General features: G+C 41.5%; 1 pseudogene across 1 annotated transcript; it reads right to left on the bottom strand.

The window, feature by feature from the left end:
- Window positions 1-11,647: 11,647 nt before the first annotated feature.
- LOC307101092 (neurofilament light polypeptide-like) lies at window positions 11,648-19,098 on the bottom strand (annotated as a pseudogene). Its single transcript has 2 exons — window positions 19,087-19,098; window positions 11,648-12,807 (listed from the first exon to the last, which is right to left on the bottom strand). The product of its transcript is annotated as a neurofilament light polypeptide-like (transcript).
- Between the last annotated feature and the right edge of the window lie 1,169 nt (window positions 19,099-20,267).

Below are 20,267 nucleotides of genomic sequence, written 5' to 3'. Positions count from 1 at the left end.
ACACCAGGTGCCGGGCTCACAGCTGGTAAGTGCCACTGCAGTGGCATGAGCCTCTCCCACCTCCGTGGCAGTGCTACTGAGCAGCAGCAGCAGGCACCCGGGGCCAGGATGATCGGGAGCAGCACAGCACCCAGCCCAGGCTCGAGCTCCTCCCTGGCTGCCTGTCACTTCATGCACTACTACCTCCCTCAGGGGATGTCCAACTGCTGGTTTCAGCCTGATCACTGCAGGCCAGGCTGAAACTGGCAGTCTGACATTCCCCGAGGGATCCCGGATTGTGAGAGGGCGCAGGCCATGCTGAGGGACCCCACTGGTGCATGAATCTGTGCACTGGGCCTCTAGTTGGTAATTGATTCTCGGAAAGATAATTTGAAAAATTCAGTATCCATTAATGCAAATTAGATTGGGTGAAGTTGAGGGAATGGATTGAGAGCAAATGAGAAAGTGACAAGCACACTCATTGTCATGACCACTCTTCAAAGATCAGAGGCTAGTAAGGTATTTGAGTTCCTGAGAGATCATCACAACCTTAAAAAAAGTTTTTTAATCATTCTGTTAATGGGAAAATGTTCCTCAAAACTTTCCTGCCCTAACTAGTTTGGCTCAGTGGTTAGAGCATCAGTTTGCTGACTCAAGGTTCCCAGGTTCGATTCTGGTCAAGGGCATGTACCTTGGTTGTGGGCACATCCCCAGTGGGGGGTGTGCAGGAGGCAGCTGATCGATGTTTCTCTCTCATCGATGTTTCTAACTCTATCCCTCTCCCTTTCTCTCTGTAAAAAATCAATAAAATATATTTTTAAAAAAACTTTCCTTCGTAATCAGTTAAATGGTATAATCAAGGCTTCTTTTTATTTATTTTTTTCGATTTATTGGGGTGACATTAGTTAATAGAATTATATAGGGTGTCAGGTGTACAGTTCTATAATACATAATCTTTATATTTTATTGTGTGTTCACCACACCAAGTCAAGTCTCCTTCCATCACCATTGATTCCTCCTTTACCCTCTTCCATCTCCCCCACCTCCCTTTTCCTCTGGTAATCACAATACTGGTGTCTGTATCTATGAGTTTTGGTTTGTTTTTGCTTAATCCCTTCACCTTTCTCACCCAGATCCCCTTAACCCTCTCCCCTACAACAGTTCTGCATGTTCTCTATGAGTCTATTTCTATTTTGTTTGTTACTTGCTTTTGTACATTAGATCCCATATACAAGTGTTTCTCTGACTGGCTTACTTCACTTAGCATGATATTCCAGGTCCATCCATGCTGTCCCAAAGGGTAAGGTTTCCTTCCGTTTTATGGTCCAGTAGTGTAAATGTATAAATGTGCCACAGCTCTCTTATCCACTCATTTTTTCTTATTCCATTGTGTAAATGTGCCACAGCTTTCTTATCCACACATTTCTTTCTTATTCCATTGTGTAAATGTGCCACAGCTTTCTTATCCACTCATTTTTTCTTATTCCATTGTGTAAATGTGCCACAGCTTTCTTATCCACGCATTTCTTTCTTATTCCATTGTGTAAATGTGCCACAGCTTTCTTATCCACTCATCTACTGATGGACACTTGGGCTGCTTCTAAATTTTTACTAATATAAATAATGCTGCAGTGAACATAGGGGTGTATATACTAGTAGTCTTTAGAATTAGTGTTTCAGGTGTTTTTTGTTTTGTTTTGTTTTTATATATATATCCCCAGAAGTGGATTTGCTAGGTCAAAAGGCAGTTCCATTTTAAACATTTTGAGGTAACTTCATACTGCTTTTTACAGTGGCTGCACCAATCTGCATTCCCACCAACAGTGCACAAGGGTTCTCTTTTCTCCACATCCTCACCAACACTTGTTGTTTGTTGATTTTTTAATGATAGCTATTAATCAAGGCTTCTTGAGTCAGGATGTTCTTATTTATCTCTGACCTTTGATAATTTAAAAATAATATCTGTTTTTATTTTGTCAGTTAAAGAAAGGAGTTAAATCAAGGGCATGTTCAGTTTATCCTTGACTTCTTAATGTTAAGACAATAGTACTTTGCATTCTTATCTGATGTTTGTGTGACATATTAAAATCATCAATAAATATTCTGGAAGCTCAAATTTCCTTTCTAATCCTTTCCCTGCACTGTATTTGACTTCCTATTCTGATACAGACATCACATACATGGCATTGTTCAAAGGGCAGTTTCAATTGATCTGGAAAGTTTGAAACACAGTAGAGCAGGTTTACTAAAGCTAAACATAAATGTACCTTCTGCCTGATTTCCACTCCTTGACAATGCTCATTAAAAGACATGTAAAAGAAAGTCTGTAGCAGCGTTACTTGTAATAGTTCAAAACTGGAAACTATTCAAATGCCCGTTAGTGGTGATATAGATAAACAAGTAGATTTATTAACTGAATTATACAGTTTGAAGGAGTTATGTACAGTTATGCAAGCCACTATGGGTGAAGTTAATTGAAAGCAGCTAAACACAAAGCGTCACATGATATATGATTATATTTATACAGGAAGCCCGGTGCACGAAATTCGTGCACGGTGGAGGGTTGTCCCTCAGCCCAGCCTGTACCGTCTCCAATCTGGGACTCCTGGAGGGATGTCCGACTGCCCGTTTAGGCCCGATCCTGGTGGGATCGGGCCTAAACGGGCAATCGGACATCCCTCTCACAATCCAGGACTGCTGGCTCCAAACTGCTTGCCTGCCTGCCATCCTGATTGCCCCTAACCGCTTCTGCCTGCCAGCCTGATCAGCCCCTAACCACTTCGCTGCCAGCCTGGTTGATGCTTAACTGCTCCCCTGCCAGCCTGTTTGCCCCCAACTTCCCTCCTCTGCCGGCCTGGTCACCCCTAACTGCCCTCTCCTGCAGGGTTGATCACCTCCAACTGCCCTTCCTTGCAGGCCTGGTCCCTCACAACTGCCCTCCCTTGCAGGCCGGGTGCCTCCCAACTGCCCTCTCCTGCTGGCCATCTTGTGGTGGCCATCTTGTGTCCACATGTTGGCAGGATCTTTGACCACATGGGGGCAGCTATATTGTGTGTTGCAGTGATGATCAATCTGTATATTACTCTTTTATTAGATAGGATAGAGGCCTGGTGCACAGGTGGGGGCCAGCTGGTTTGCCCTGAAGGGTGTCACAGATAAGGGTGATGGTTCCCTTGGGGTGTGGGACGGCCTGAGCGAGGGGCCTGTGGTGGTTTGCAGGCCGGCCACGCCCCCTGGCAACCCAAGGGGAGGGCCTGGTATCTGGAATTTATTTTCCTTCTACAATTGAAACTTTGTAGCCTGGGGCGGCAGCCATTTCTGGGGCGGCAGCCATTTCTGTGGCAGTTAATTCACCTTCTACAATTGAAACTTTGTAGCCTTAAGCGAGTGAGCCCGGCCAGAGTGTGCGGAAAGCTTTGCTTCCCCTGTTGCTGGCGGCAACCCTGGCCTGCTCTCTCAAGCTCCATTCTGCCGCCATTTGTTTGAATTTGTTTACCTTCTATAATTGAAACTTTGTAGCTTGAGTGGAGGCTTAGGCCTGCAATGGCTATGGAAAGCTTGGCTTCCTCTGTTACCTGGGAAACCTTGCTCTCTGTGGCTGTAGCCATCTTGGATTGGGGTTAATTTGCATACTTGCCCTGATTGGCTGGTGGGCGTGGCTTGGCTGGTGGGTGTGGCTTATGCAGCGGAGTGATGGTTAATTTGCATATTACCATTTTATTAGAGAGGACTAGATGCCTGTTGCAGGAAGATTCCTGAAAGAATAGGGCTTCCCGCTGCCTCACTCCCTCCTGTTTCTGCTGCCTCGCTCCATCCCTTCTCTGCCGCTCCACTCCCTTCTGCAGTGCTTGGCTTCCTTCTATGCTGTCTTCAGTCTTTGCTCCTTGCCTGCATATGAAAATTAACCGCCATCTTTGTTGGGTTGATTTGCATACTCACTCCTGATTGGCTGGTGGGCGTAGCAGAGGGATGGTCAATTTGCATGTTTCTCTTTTATTAGTGTAGATAAAATACAAGAGAAAATATCTAATCTATTCAAATAAAAGTCAGCAGAGATTTCCCTTGCTGGTACAGCTATAGTGACTAGCAGGGAACACAGAGAGGCTTCTGTGGTCCTGGCAGTGTTGTGTGTATTTATAAAAACTTATCAAACTTTTCATGTTGTTATGGGCTGAAATGTGTTCCCTCAAAATCTATATGTTGAAGCCCTAACCAATGGTACCTCAGAATGTGGAACATATTTGGAGATAAGGCCTTTAAAAAGGTAATTAAATTAAAATGAGGCCCTTAGGAGGGCCCTAATCCAATCTGACTAATGTCATTCTAAGAAGAGGAGATTAGGCCATACAAACACCAGAGCAAAGTGCACAGAGGAAAATTCCTGGAGGGTTAGTGAGAAGGCAGCCATCTGCAAGCCATGGGGAGAGATCTCAGAAGAAACAAAACTTGCCAAGACTTTGAACTTGGACTTCTGGCCTCCTGAGCTATGAAAAAATAAACTTCTGTTTAAGCCACCTAATCTATCTGTGGTGTTTTGTTATGACAGACCAAGAAAACTAATATACATATGTATTATCCTTTATGTATATTATCCTACATTACTTTTTAAAATTTATTATGACATTCATACCATTTACTATATAATACTCGGCAAAGATTGGTGCAATACTCTCCCTATATATACAGCAAAACATGAATATTCACAGTAGCGTCATAAATACAAATTATAAATAGCTTCACTTTTCTTTGTGTTAGATTTAGCTGCCAAATAAGTTTAGGCATCAAACTATCAAAACATATCTTAAACAAAAGTAAAAAGGAGTCCTATCATTTTTAGAGCTTTGTGTATTTGGAAACATGGATGAGTCATTGTAGACCTGGTCTAAAATAAGTTTAAAATGATGCAAATACTGTCTATTTACAACTGCTGTCCTCCACTATAGTGATGTCAATTGCCTTCTCAATATCCTTGACATTTTCACATTGTCATTTGAACTAGCAGTACACAAAAGGCTTTCGGTACCTTGAGAGCACAGTAAGTATAAATACAACATGTTTGTGAGAAGACAGGATCTACTGTGAGCCTTGTAGTATAATACAGCCAGTTCATTGAAAAAGCCAATAAAGTGAGGCCAAAATAATAGAATAATTTATTAAATGCCATGAAATATGCCCTGGAAATTATACTCCTCTGAGCCCTACTTCAATTCCCAGTAAAATTATGGCACTAACATAGAATAGGTACAAAAATATCATGAGTACAAGTTGATAGTCTTTTACTAGAATTATAAAATGGAGCTGATAGAAAAAACAGCCATCACAGTTTTATCCTTATTCACTTGATCATATCTCAGGGAAAATTCTCTGATCTCATTCAGGCCAAGGAAGGCATGCACCATCGTAAGCACCATTAATTTTAACAAACCCTCTACTGGTCTTATTTTCATCTTACCTGGTCAAATCCATGTGATACTAAAATCAAGTTTTACTTTAATTTGCTGGACTGTGTTATTCTTTTATAAGAAAATAAATCAAATCAGATAGATATTTAAATAAACTACCAAATACCACTGTGTGTCACTCAGAAACTGTGTAGTTTACTTTTTCTTTTGGCAAGTGAAAAGTTGCTAAACATATCTGTGGAGACACCTCTAAAACTAAATAGAACTTGTGTTTCCTACAGGAGAAGATTGGTAGACATCTAGGTTAAAGCCAGGGTCAAGAGAGCCCGTGACCTTTAGAGGGAGAGAGATGATACTGTGAGTTTCATCTGAAATCCTTCTGGTCCTCATCAATTCAGGGCTGCGTCACATGAGACTATCATTTCCTTAGCAGGCAATTTTTTTTAAAGGGTAAAATCAAAGAGTATGTAGGTGGCAATGAATTTGTGACTTTTAATTTAAAAATGTTAGAAGAATACATGATTAGACAGAATTAGATTGTTTATTCTTTCCCCATCTTTCAGTTTGGAACAGTGAAAATCTGGCAGGAATTTTCCTTACCATCACATCAGATTACAAATGACTGAGAGAACTGTGAAGGCAAAGAGTATTTTCCGTTTTGCATTGGGCTAAGAGAACAGACAGGTTGCTCATTACAATCTATAATTGATCTAGTCACTATTATGTCTACTGTGTACTGTGCATTGTGCTGAAATTTACATATGATATATTTAATTCATAAAGCAACAGGTGTCCAGAATAAATAAGCATCTTGCCTGCTTTTCTAGCATGCAATGGATAAAGCTGGCATTTGAACATTGCTATTCTGCTCATGATGAGAAAATATATGGGAGATAGATAATATTTAAAAATAAACAGTATATGGAAGTTTGGGAAAGATTACTTCAGACTCAGTTCTAACAAGTGGGCAAAATAGAAAATTCAATTTGAGAAAACTAAATGTCAGGCACATTTACCCACTAAGAAATGTTAGATCTGTTAAAGTAAGTTGACTTTGAAAAATAAAGAGATAATTGAGATCTTGAAGGTAAAGATTATGTTTTGCTCTGTGTTTTCTGATTCTTTTTGGATATTTCATGTGCTTGTGTAATGAATTGCCAGGCTATACATATTTGGTTGGAATATAAGCATACACACATAAAAAGCTCTATTCAGAGAAACCAGATATTAGAAAAATAATGTGTTTCTCTTTCTTGTGATAAAATATTACTCTTATTGTAGAAATCAGGACACGCCCTTTAGTAGTTTGGTCCTCTGAGAAACCTCACAAACCCCCCAGTGATATGCTTCAGTGAGTATATGCTTCTAATAACATGTATCTTAGCCTACTCTGTTAGATGCCTTTATCTCCTATGTTATACCTTTGCTATTTCCTTGTTTATACCCTATCTAGCAGAATGTCTTCCATATAGTAAATACTAAAAATGTCCAGAATGTGTCCTGTACCTTTTAAACACTCTTTTATATATATATTTGTGGGTTAGAGGTGGTGGAAAGCATAAATCTCTACTCCTGACTGAAATGCAAATATAACTGAAAGAGGAAACATTAATTTGCTGAGGCTCTGAGAGTCAGGTGGAACAAAGGGAAATTCTGGTAGTACTGCCAAGAGAGGGAACACCAAATAGAGACACAAGGAGGATGGTGCTAGGAAATAAAAAAACACAGCATCCTGCCTACTTTACAAAGTTGAAATATCTAGCTCAAGGTTACTAAGTTCAAGAAAAAGCCATCTGAGAGCACATGGGACATTGTCCATTATAGATTATGTTAGATCACAAAACAAATCTTAATAGATTTAAGACTGAAACATATCTAGCATTTTTATGACATTCCTACAAATCATTTGAATGTTCAGTTTAATAGAAAATGAAAAGCCTCTCATATCTGCTTCAGTCCCTTGCAATAGCACACATCATGAAGCCTCTAGAAAACTCTGTGATACTAGTACATTCATAGGAAATCCTATCTAATAAAAGACTAATATGCAAATTAACCATCACTCTGCTACAACCACAAGCCACGCCCACCAGCCAATCAGGAGTGAGTATGCAAATTAGCCCAACTAAGATGCTGCAGCCAGGAAGCGATCAGGAGTCTTGGATTTCCCAGGCAATGGAGGAAGCCTAGCTTTCCACACACCCTGGCTGGCCCAGGCCTCCACTCAAGGCTACAAAGTTTCAATTATAGAAGATAAATAAATCCCAACAAAAATGGCTACAGCTGCAGAGCGAACAGGAGGCTTGGCTCCACTCAAGGCTACAAAGTTTCAATTATAGAAGATAAATAAACCCCAGATACCAGGGCCTCCATTTGGGTCGCCAGAGGGCGTGCCAGCCTGCAAACCACCACAGGCCCTTGTCCAGGCTGCCCCACGCCCCAAGGGAACCCCCACCCTGATCAAGATTCTGGTATTTTAAAAAGCAAAAAAATAAATAGCCTATCTAATAAAAGAGTAATATTCAAATTAACCATCACTCTGCTACACCCATAAGTCACACCCACAAGCCACACCTACCAGCCAATCAGGAGAAAATATGCAAATAAACCCAACCAAGATGGCTACAGCTACAGAGAGCAGGAGGGAGGCTTAGGTTTCCCAGGCAATCGAGGAAGCCAAGCTTTCCACCTGCCCTTGCCAGCCTAGGCCTCCACTCAAGGCTACAAAGTTTCAATTATAGAAGGTAAACAAAGCCAAACAGAAATGGCGGCAGCCACGGAGCCGGAAAGAGTGGGAGTCTAGGGTGGACCCCGGCAATGGAGGAAGCCAAGCTTTCCACACACCCTGGCCTGCCCAGGGCTCCGCTTAAGGCTACAAAGTTTCAATTATAGAAGATACATAAACCCCAACAGAAATGGCTGCTGCCACAGAGCAAGCAGAAGGCTTGGCTCCACTCCAGGCTACAAAGTTTCAATTGTAGAAGATAAATAACCCCAGATACCAGGGCCTCTGCTTGGGTCACCAGGGGGCGTGGCCAGCCTGCAAACCACCACAGGCCCCTCGCCCAGGCCGCCCCACGCCCCAAGGGAACCCCCACCCTGATTCGGGACACCCTCCAGGGCAAACCAGCTGGCCCCCATCCGTGCAGCAGGACTCTATCCTATCTAATAAAAGAGTAATATGTAAATTGACCGTCACTCTAACACACAAGATGGCTGCCCCCATGTGGACACAAGATGGCCACCACAAAATGGCCAGCAGGGGAGGGCAGTTGGGAGGGACCAGGCCTGCAAGGGAGGGCAGTTGTGGGTGATCAGACCAGTGGGGGAGGGCAGTTGGGAGGGACCAGGCCTGCAAGGGAGGGCAGTTAGGGGCAAACAGGCTAGCATGGGAGCAGTTAGGCATCAATCAGGTTGGCAGGGGAGTGGTTAGGGGGTGATCAGGCTGGCAGGCAGAAGCAGTTAGGAGCAATCAGGAAGGCAGGCAGGCGAGCAGTTGGGATCTAGAAGTCCTGGACTGTGAGAGGGATGTCTGACTGCCCGTTTAGGCCCGATCCTACTGGGATCCTACAGGGATCAGGCCTAAACAGGCATCCCTCGAGGGGTCCCAGATTGGAGAGGGTGCAGGCTGGGTTGAGGGACACACACCCCCATGCACGAATTTCATGCACCAGGCCTCTAGTAAAACATAAAAGAGCACCTTGGCTGGTGTGGCTAAGGTGGTTGAGTGTTGCCCCATGCCTTGAAAAGGTCACTGGTTTATTCCCAGTCAGGGAACACACCCAGGTTTTTGGTGCAATCCTTGGTGGGCAACTGATCAATGTTTCTCTCTCGTATCAATGTTCCTCTTTCTCTCTCTCTCTCTCTTTCTCTCTCCCCCTGTTTCCCTTACTTTCTCTCTAAAAGAAAATCAATAAAAACATGTTTTTAAAAATGATAAAAGTGCAAATGACATCTTAGTATTCTTGTAAAATTAGTTTTACAAGCCATCTGAAAAATTTTGAGCCTCCTATGGAACTCAGACTTTACTTTAAGAACTACTTCTGTAGCAGATAATTTTAACAATTTTCTGGTACTTTTCATTGCTTGCATATAAGGCTGTGGCAAAAATATGTTTTCTTCCTATATCTGAGTTTTCTTCATAGCTAAATGCTTTAAAAGATTCTGTTTTTGTACTTGAATTTTAGTAACTTCGCTGAGATATGTTTTGTTGTTTTTGTTCATTATCAGTTTAAAAATTTGCTAAGTTCTGCCCTTTTATATGACAATTAAATATCCTCTTTCAGTGAAGGCAACTATTCCTTTATTTTTCAATATTATTCCAATTCCATGTTTTTGTGTGTGTTTTGGAACCAAATTATATTTATATCAGACCTTTTTTGTATTTCCTAGCTATTTTTATTTAATCTAGTTTTCCTGATGCTTTTTTAAATTTTCCATTGTGATGTTTTCCTCTTCAAGACGGTCATTTGTAACTGACTTTGTATACCATCCATTTCTCTTTGATTCGGATATGCATTTCATTTTGGCAATGACAATATTGTAATCTGCAGTTTAGTGAGCACTGCACTTTGTTGTTACTTTTGATGTCATTCTTACTTTATTGCCCTTCTCTGAAAAAATTTTATGAAATCAAAGGGTATCTTGTTCTCCATAATTTTAAGATTATAGGCTGATTTTTTTAAATGTCTTATTTTCCTGGAACAACTTTTTTGTATTTTTTTTCAATGACCTATGATTTATGATCTACCTTCTTCTTCTGTTAGTGTATAAAAATAGATACCATAATGAATCTTTATGCTTATTATTAATATGTAAATGGGAGTATTTTTTAACCACTTTATTGAGGTCTAATTGGCATGTAAAAAGCAGTATGTATTTAATGTATACAGCTCAATGAGTTGGGGGTTAAGTATCCATCTATGAAACTTAGAATAATGTCTTCCAGGACCACCCATGTTATTTCAGTGCCTTGGTTCCTTTCTTTTTTTAAGGTTAAATAATATTCCATTTAATAATATTATTATTTTCCATGTATTATGTACCTTAATATAATAAAGGCAATATATAACATGCCCAAGATAGCATCATACTCAACATGAAAAACTGAAAGTTTCAATCTGAGGTCAGGCACAAGATCAAGACACCTAGTCTTGCCACTTCCATGCAATGATTTTATATGTGAACTAGTGGCCCGGTGCACGAAATTTGTGCATTTGGGGAGTAGGGGTGTCCCTCAGCCCGGCCTGCATCCTCTCCAATCTGGGACCCCTGTGTGATCGGGCCTAAACCGGCAGTCAGACAACCCACTCACAATCCAGGACTACTGGCTTCTAACTGCTCACCTGCCTACCTGCTTGATCGCCCCTAACCACTCTGCCTACTGGCCTGCTTTCCCCCAACTGCACCCCCCTGCTGGCCTGCTCACCCATAACTGGTCCCCTCTGCCAGCCTGCTTGCCCCCAACTGCCCCCCACCAGTCTGATCACCCCCAACTGCCTTCCCCTCCTGGCCTGATCACCCCTAACTGCCTCTGCCTCCACCAAGCCACCATGGCATTGTCCGGAAGGTCTCATGATCTAATTAGCATATTACCCTTTTATTAGTATAGGTAGGATATGACATACTGCCATAACTATAACATATCTACCAGTATTACTCTATGAAAATACATACTTCATGCGATAGGAAGGCATCTAATACATTACATTGTATATGTTGTAAGTAGTAGGAAATACTGTATTCATAGCAATAATATACACCCTGTGACTTCCCTTCCTGATTTGGGAATGATTCTCCAGTTCTTTGAATGTTTCCTTGCCCTTAATGTATTTTTTTTTTGTCATTCCATGTAACTTTATTTACTGTTTATTGCACATGATTTGAGGTCTTTAATTTCTAACCACCAAAGATTCAAAGGACTATTTTTTTCCATGAAGTTTAACATTAATATTAGTGAATTCATGTATTTATGTGTTTTATTGTAAACATCTGAATTATTCACATTGTCATAGATCCTGAACTCATAAGCATGGACCATGCACAGGCTGGCAGCAAGCCAGGAAGCCACTCTGCAAGCAAACAGATAATCTGCAAATTGAGAAAAGTCATAGCACAACATTTAATGTCCAACATGAGTCACCTCAGAATGTTATATATATTGACTTCTTAATTCATATAGTATTGGGAACTCAACTGATTGGTTGGTGATGGGGTTGACCTGGTTTCAGGAGGATTATTCCTGAAATAATTAAGGGAGGGGGGGCTCAATCTTTCTTCTTGGTTGCTTGCTCCTCCCTAGCACCTTCATCTTTCTTCTCGTCCTCAGCTCCTTGGGCGTCTTCTCCTTCACCTTCACCTCCTTTTTCCTCCTTTGTGTCCTCAAATTCTTCCTTGGCACCTTCTTCCTCTTCCTCTCCTTCCTCTTCCTCAGCCTCGTCCTTCTCCTTTTCCTCCTCTTCAGCTTCTCCTTCAGAGGGGGTTCATCCTTAGCTTCCTCGGCTTTTGCAGCCTCAATGGTCTTCTCCACCTCGATCTTCTCCTCCTGGACGTGGCTGGTGTATTAAGAAAGGAAGGAGCGAGTGGACATCAAGTAGGAGCTAGTCTGTAAACTACTATAGGCAGATCGACCAAAGACCTGGGAACTCTGGGAGTAGCCTCTGGCTATGCTTCCCACGCTGGTGAAACTGAGCTGGGTCTCCTCACCTTCCAAGTATTTCCTGTAGGCTGCAATGTCAATGTCCAAAGCCATCTTCACATTGAGGAGGTCCTGGTATTCTTTTAAATATCGTGCCATTTCACTCTTTGTAGTTCTCAACTCATTTTTTAATTTGTTGATTGTGTCCTGCATAGCACTGACGTCGGCGTTCTGCTTATCTTCCAGCTCTTGCAGCTGCTTTCCCAGCACTTCATTCATGCCCCAGCATGCTTTGTTCTCCAGGGTCTTGGCCTTGAGCAGGCGGTGGCTCTCAGACACCTCGTCCTTGGCGGCGCGCACCACATAGGTGTTATTGGCAGCGCTCTCAGTCAGCACGGTGAAGTGGCTCTTGTACCATTCTTCTGCATTCTGCATGTTCTTGGCAGCCAGCTTCTCGTACTGGGAGTGGGTGTCCTTGAGCATAGCGGAGAGGTTGGACTTGGAGAACACGTCCATCTCTTTGGAGATCTGAGCATACTGGATCTGCGCCTGCAGCTCAGCGATCTCCTCTTCATGGACCTTCTTCAGAAAGGTGATTTCCTCCAATAGGCTTTCAATGCGCTTTTCCAGCTCAGCGCTGGCAAGAGCAGCCTCATCTGCATCTTTGTGTGCCTCCATCAGCCAGCCCTCTGCATACTCATGATTCAGCACCTCTTCCTGGTAGCACGCCTGTAGGTTGCTCCCAGCCCCTTCGGAGCCCCGGTGCCTCCTAACTGCCCACTTCCCTCTCTTCACCAGGGACGGCGCATGGTGGGGAGGGGCACAGGCATCCCATTTTCATTAAAATGTTCAACCCAGGCCTGCTCCACTGGTGTCCGGGACCCCACGGGCAACGTCAGATGCTGCCCGTGCTGCCTGCCCGGTCCCCGATCATGGCCTGGACCCCACGGGCTGCGTCAGGTGCTGCCTGCCAGGCCTGCCTGGTCCCCAATCGTGGCCCGGACCCCTAAGGCGGTGTCTGGCGCTGCCTACCCTGCCTACATATGCAAATTTACCCATCTTTGTTGGGTTAATTTGCATATCACTCCTGATTGGCTGTGGGCGTAGTGGAGGTACGGTCAATTAGCATCGTTCTCTTTTATTAGTGTAGACTAGTGGCCAGATACACAAAATTCATGCAAGAGTAGGCCTTCCTTCCCCCGGCTCCTGGCACTGCCTTCCCTCTGGCTGCTGGCAGGCACCTGGGACCCAGGCTTCCCTCATAGCCCCGGCTTCATCCGGAAGGATGTCTGGTCTAATTAGCATATAGTATTACACTTTTATTATTATAGGTGTATGTGTGTGTGTGTGTGTGTGTATACATATATATGTGTGTATATATATATATATAGTAGTAGCCCTGCGCACAAATCCGTGTGCCATTAGGTCACTGCCACCCTTCTGTAGCTCCCCCCGCCCCCCATAGCTTGCTGCCCTGCCCCCTCCTGTAGCTCTCCACTGCCCACTTGTAGTTCACTGCCCCATCCTCCTGCAGGTCCAGGATCAGGTCATCAGGGCATAACAGATTATTAGCATATTCCTCTCTTATAGGATACTAGTATATTTCTCTGATCAGGAATCTTGAATCAGCAGCTGGGAAGTTGTTTGTAAGTTTCTTTATGTTCTGCACCTTTCGTTGTTAATCCTCACCCGATGATATTTTTCCATTGATTTTTAGAGAGAGTGGAAGGAAGGGGGAAAGACAGAGAGAGGGAAACATCTATGTGAGAGACACACATTGGTTGCCTCCCGCAGGCGTCCTGACCAGGGCTGGTGATTGAGCATACAACCGAGGTACATGCCGTTGACTGGATTCAGTCTGCAGGCCAACTCTTTATCCCCTGAGCCAAACTGGCTAGGGCTGTTCTGCACCTTTTACCTTCAGCCTGCTTCTCATGAATAACAGTTTGAAGAATTAAAAAAACTGTATCTGTAGAAGTCCCAGGGCCAACTTTGCTGTGATTTTAGTGATTTCCCTAGAACTGCTCTCCCATATTCCTGTTCTTTACACCCAAAAAATAGTTCCTCCAGATCTTTCAGAACTCAATTTTATGAAAATTTCTAGCCTGCTATAGATCAAAGTTCACCATATTCATATATTGATAAGGTTGAATACACTGTCTGCATGTTTTTGTTTTTGTTTTTTTAAAATATATATTTTATTGATTTTTTACAGGGAGGAAGGGAGAGGGATAGAGAGTTAGAAACATCGATGAGAGAGAAACATCGATCAGCTGCCTCCTGCACACCTCCCACTGGGGATGTGCCCGCAACCAAGGTACATGCCCTTGACCGGAATCGAACCTGGGACCTTGCAGTCCACAGGCCGACGCTGTATCCACCGAGCCAAACCAGTCAGAGCCTGCATGTTTTTGTTTTTGCCAAAATTGTGTCACAATCCTGCCTATGTCTTGAGAGCAAGAATTGTGGCTATAGATATTTAGAATCTATAAATACTGCAATTTTTAGAGTATAGTATTATCCTCTAATGTAACATGTCTCCTACTTCATAGCCAATGAGAAAATTAGCTTTCTACAGAGACTAGAAAGCTACAGCTGTGGGCCAAATCCTGACCACTGTCTGTTTTATAAATAAAGTTTTATTTTTACACATCACATTGTCTTTGGCTACATTTCTTTTACAACAGCAGAAAAAAGTAATTGTGGCAGACCTTATGGCAAACAAAGCTCATAGAATTCACTATCTTTCCTTTACAGGGAAAAAAAAATGTTGTCCAGATCTACAAGAAGGTAAAATGAAACATGATAAAAACTTCATGAAGAATCTTTTTTAAAAAAATCTATTGAGCTCTATAAAGTGTATATATCTAAGAGAGAGAAGAAGTGCTCCAGATTTGCAGAAATACATGATTTTATTTCTTCCTTTTTTTGTAGATCATTTAGACAAAATTCTAAGTATCCTGAGTGGAGACACATTTACACTGGCATTGCATTTGAATAGATTTTTATGGAAAAATAGTGTGTAAATAAAAACTGAAGGCCCAGGCCTGGTGTTTCAGTTGGTTGGAGCCTCCTCCATTTACCAAAAGGTTCCTGGTTCCATTCCCAGGCAGCCAGGTTGCATTTTGGATCCCTGGTCAGGGCATGTGCTCCAGGCAACTGATCGATCTTTCTCCCTCACATTAGTGTCTGTCTTGGTCTCTGTCTCTCTACCTCTCTGGATCCCTTCCTCTCTAAGCATGTCCTCAGGCGAGGGTTAAAAAAATAAGTAACAAAAATAAAAACTGAAATGTGCAAATCTGAAGTTGAAATGAATTGATGAGCTCTGAAACATTAATCACAAATAATTCTCTGTATAACAAATGTAAATAGCTACATGGTACAGCATCTCACAAATCCGATTCTGTATCTGAGATTTAAGTTGCCAGTGTCTTTTTAACAGACAAAATAAATCCTATTTCAGATGGAATTATTTTCGTAAGATAAATGAGAGAATAGAATTGCGTACAACAACAAAAAAGAAATTTAATGGAAATGACAAAATAAGTCTGTTGTTTAAAGTAGCAGAACATTTATTTCTTTTCTCTTCAGAGACTAAGTTTTCATTTTCTCCATGTAAAAAAACAGAAATAACAAAGTAAAATTCACTTATACTTCATTATTAGGCAGCCAGGAAATATATACTTAGCTTACAAAAACAAAACAACAAAATATTTCTTTTAAATTCCAATTGATGGGTATTAGAGTTGAGCTTCTAACAGAAGGCAACTTCAAGTTCATCAGAGATTTTATAAATGGCAATCTGAGATCAAAACTCTGAATGGTTAGAGTGAAAATTATATTTGAACATATTTAGTGTAAATGACAATTCTATTATTACAAGTTGCAATTACAGAAAAGTATTCAAACTGAATGTATGAAAATAATAACCATTTACCTGTGTGTTAGTCAGGATACTTCATTCTGTTTTAAGTTACAGAAATCCAACTCAAACTGCTCTAAGAAACAACAACATCAACAATAATAAATTCAAAATAAAATAATTTTGGATACTGCCTGAAGTAATGTGAAATACTAGAATTCAGGTGACAGCATCAGAATTTAGATTTTTTCCAAATACATCTCTTCTCTGTTAGCTTCATTTTGCTCCCCATTAGGGTCCCTGACATCACAGGTGTATAGACTCCAGCTCCACAGTAGTAATAAAGACAGCTTCTGCTTCCCAGGGATTCCACAAAAGGTCCGTGGATTACTACAATTCTACTAGAGGCCCATTGCACAAAGATTCATGCAATAGGCCTTCCTTCCCCTGGCTGCCGGTACCGGTTTTCCTCCGGCACCCGGGACCCAGGGCTTTATTCCAGCCGCAGCTGAGAAGCCAAGCCTCTTCAGTCTTCAGTCATCTTCAGTCTTCAGTCTTTGCTCGGGCTGGAGCCTTCAGTCTTTGCTCCAATCCCGTGTATGCAAATTAACCTTCCATCTTTGTTGGGTTAATTTGCATACTCACTCCTGATTGGCTGGTGGGTGTTGCGGAGTTATGGTCAATTTGCATATTTCTCTTTTATTAGTGTAGATTAAATTCCTAAAGCATAAATAATTAAAATACTCATGCTGGCTAAAGGCTGGCTAAAGGCATTATTTATGGAGTGTTAATTAGTAGAACCCTTGTAGAGTGTAATATATAAATATCTGAGAAGGAGGCAGTATGAGGAGCATGAATAAACATTTTGAAGTCACATAATGTCCTAAACTTAAGAATCTTTGGCCAGTATCTCTAATTATAGAATATTAGGGGCCCGGTGCACAAAATTTGTGCATGGGGAGGGGTGTCCCTCAGCCCAGCCTGCACCCTCTCCAATCTGGGACCCCTCGAGGGATGTCCCTCTCACAATCCAGGACTTCAGGCTCCCAACTGCTCGCCTGCCTGCCTTCCTGATTGCTCCTAACTGCTTCTGCCTGCCAGCCTGATCACCCCCTAACCACTCCCATGCCAGCCTGATTGATGTCTAACTGCTCCCCTGCCAGCCTGTTTGCCCCCAACTTCCCTCCTCTGCCAGCCTGGTCACCCCTAACTGCCCTCCCCTACAGGGTTGATCGCCCCCAACTGCCCTCCCTTGCAGTCCTGGTCCCTCTCAACTGCCCTCCCTTGCAGGCCTTGTGCCTCCCAACTACCCTCCCCTGCTTGCCTGATCACCTACAACTGCCCTCCCTTGCAGGCCTGGTCCCTCCCAACTGCCCTCTCCTGCTGGCCATCTTGTGGTGGCCATCTTGTGTACCCATGGGGGCAGGATCTTTGACCACATGGGAGCAGCCATCTTGTGTGTTGGAGTGATGGTCAATCTGCATATTACTCTTTTATTAGGTAGGATAGAGGCCTGATGCATGGGTGGGGGCCAGCTGGTTTGCCCTGAAAGGTGTCCCGGATCAGGGTGGGGGTTCCCCTAGGGTGGCCTGGGCGAGGGGCCTGTGGTGGTTTGCAGGCCGGCCACGTCCCCCGGCGACCCAAGAGGAGGCCCTGGTATCAGGAATTTATCTTCTACAATGGAAACTTTGTAGCCTGGAGTGGAGTCAAGCCTCCTGCTCGCTCTGTGGTGGCAGCCATTTCTGTTGGAATTTATTTACCTTCTATAATTGAAACTTTGTACCCTTGAGTGGAGGTCTGGGCCCGCCAGGGTGTGTGAAAGCTTGGCTTCCTCCATTTCAGGGAAACCCAAACCTCCCTCCTGCTCTCTGTGGCCACAGCCATCTTGGTTGGGGTTAATCTACATACTCGCTCTGATTGGCTTGTGGGCGTGGCTTGTGGGCGTGGCTGGTGGGTGTAGTGGAGTGATGGTTAATTTGCATATTACTCTTTTATTAGATAGGATAATCTAAGGACGTAATCAGCATAGAAATATTTTGTTCATCAAAAAGTTAATTAAAACGTGTTTATTATTAGATAAAAAGCCTTTAAGGGTGCTATCCAGTATTTTTCAGTCATACATATAAAAGCTTGTAGCCAACTCAAAACATCTTAAATATTTAATTTCATTAAAATAAAGAAAATTATTAAAAATGCTAATATACTTTAAAAAACCTTATTTATAATTTCATAAATTAGAAACCTTAAAAACCCTCTATTCAACATGAACACTTTAAATTGTGGCACATAATTCCCAAATATATAGCATTCAATATTTTTGTTTTTTCATTTATATATATATAAATTTTACCATGTTTATTTATTTAACCATATATACATGTATACATATATTGTTACCTTTTTATCCATTTCTATAGTTATTTCTTCCCTAACCCTCCTTCCTTTTTTTGAATGTATTTTATTATTCTTCCTGCATTCTTCTATACTATTGAATTTATCAAATGGCTTCATAGCAATTCTTTTGTACTTAGCATTGGGTTTTACTTGGAGGACTTTTTTCTTCTTAGTTCACTAAGTGCTGTTTCCAGCAGCTTTCCTCATACCTACAGCACTTTTCGCTCATAGATCTTAATGTTGTTTTGTGTTATTTTTCTCCTTACACATCATCAGTTGAGACAGCATGTTATAGTATTTCTTCATATTCATCATGTCAAGACTCAGTGTCTTCATAGCCCATGAACATGGGCAATAGGGTAGTGAAAACCTTGGGGGTGTGTACAGGCTGGGAGAAGGGGGGAAAGAGGAGAAATATCTGTAATATTATCAATAATAAAAAAATATATTTTTAAAATATATATTTTTTTCATAGTGTTTTCCAACAGGAAAAAATGCAGAATTTTTTGTTTGTTTGTTTTTTTATCCCAATTTCTCTTCTTTTGTATCATCTTTTTCTGATCTAAAGCTGAAATGCAAATTGATGTTCCCAACCCCAGTCCAATTCTTTATCTTTAACAAGATTTCATCGTTTTTCTTTCTATTCAGGTGGCATTTTACTCCTATCTTCATATTATCTGCTCTTACAGGCAAATATAGTTTATGACACACTACAACTCTACCACACTGTACTAGCAAAGTCTTCATGTGGCAGCTCTTAACCGAAATCATGTTCCCCTGGTGCCTATATTTCTTAGAACATCCTGACTTACCCAAGGGTTCATCTTACCACTTAACCACCACCAATTCAAGTTATCTAGGGTTGTTTGCTTTATTTTGAAGCCTCTGCTATATGCAACAATGACTGTAATGAGAGCTAAAAATAACAAGATAAAGAGTATACCATCCTAACCAAACAATTGTTGAGGGGTAGAAAGAAATACTCTGTGTCTCTAAGTCAGAAATTGCTCCCCAATCTTGTACGTTATTCCAGGCAATCTCTATGCATTAATCTGTTTTGGCTATGAAAGAAAAAACAAAACAAAAAAACCCTCAATCTCTTAGTGGCTTACTATCTCAGTTGCTTACTCCTTGGTCTTTTGGTCAGCTGGATAGCTCTGCTTCAGGTCTGTTCATGGTGTCTCCTACCCTCCTTGTACCTGGGACATGTCTTCATGGGGAATTGTAGGATTGTAGAGGAACAAATGGAAACAGTATACTTCTAAAGATCTAGGCTTGAAATGTTACACTGTCACATCTATCCACATTCCATTGAACAAAGCAAGTTAATACCCAAATTCAAAATAAATGGGGCAGGAAAATATATTTTGTCCATTCTAGTGAGGGCTACCTTCTGCAGAAACAAATACAAAAGTACATCAATTAATTCTGTTGTAGAAAGAAAGTGAAGAATTGGTAATAAATTAGCAACACCTACCATACTCTGATTCATGAAACATATCCAACATCCATCTTGAGTTTAAACATAAGCACATTTTATTGTTAATAAATGCAATCTGCTTCATAATTTATATTAATTTCCTTCCAGATTCTCTCATTAATTTATCTGTCAATCTTTGCTTTTTGTCCTGTAAATTTTGATTTTTTTTCTATGTCCAATGATATGTTAGTGAGAAGTTGAGTGAGATCATGTTGGAATTTGTTAGACAGTCATAAGTTTGAATTGATGGCCTGCATACTGCTTTGTTTTGTGGTGGTGTTGTTTTTAACTAGTTGAGTTAGACCTCCTCTGTTTAAGTAAAATATAAAAATAATTTTCAAGTTGTTATATGTAGAATCCATAATTTCTAATTGTATAGGTTGTACAAAGCAACTTTTATTTTTATATTTAAATCAGTATTTTATTTTTCAATTACAGTTGACATACACTTTATTAGTTTTAGGTGTACACCCCAGTGGTTATACATTATATATATAACTTACTAAGTAATCA

The sequence above is a fragment of the Cnephaeus nilssonii genome (genome assembly GCF_951640355.1).
Source record: "Cnephaeus nilssonii genome assembly, chromosome: 6".
In the NCBI taxonomy this organism is placed as follows: Eukaryota; Metazoa; Chordata; class Mammalia; order Chiroptera; family Vespertilionidae; genus Cnephaeus; species Cnephaeus nilssonii.
This window is presented reverse-complemented; position numbering and strand designations above follow the sequence as displayed.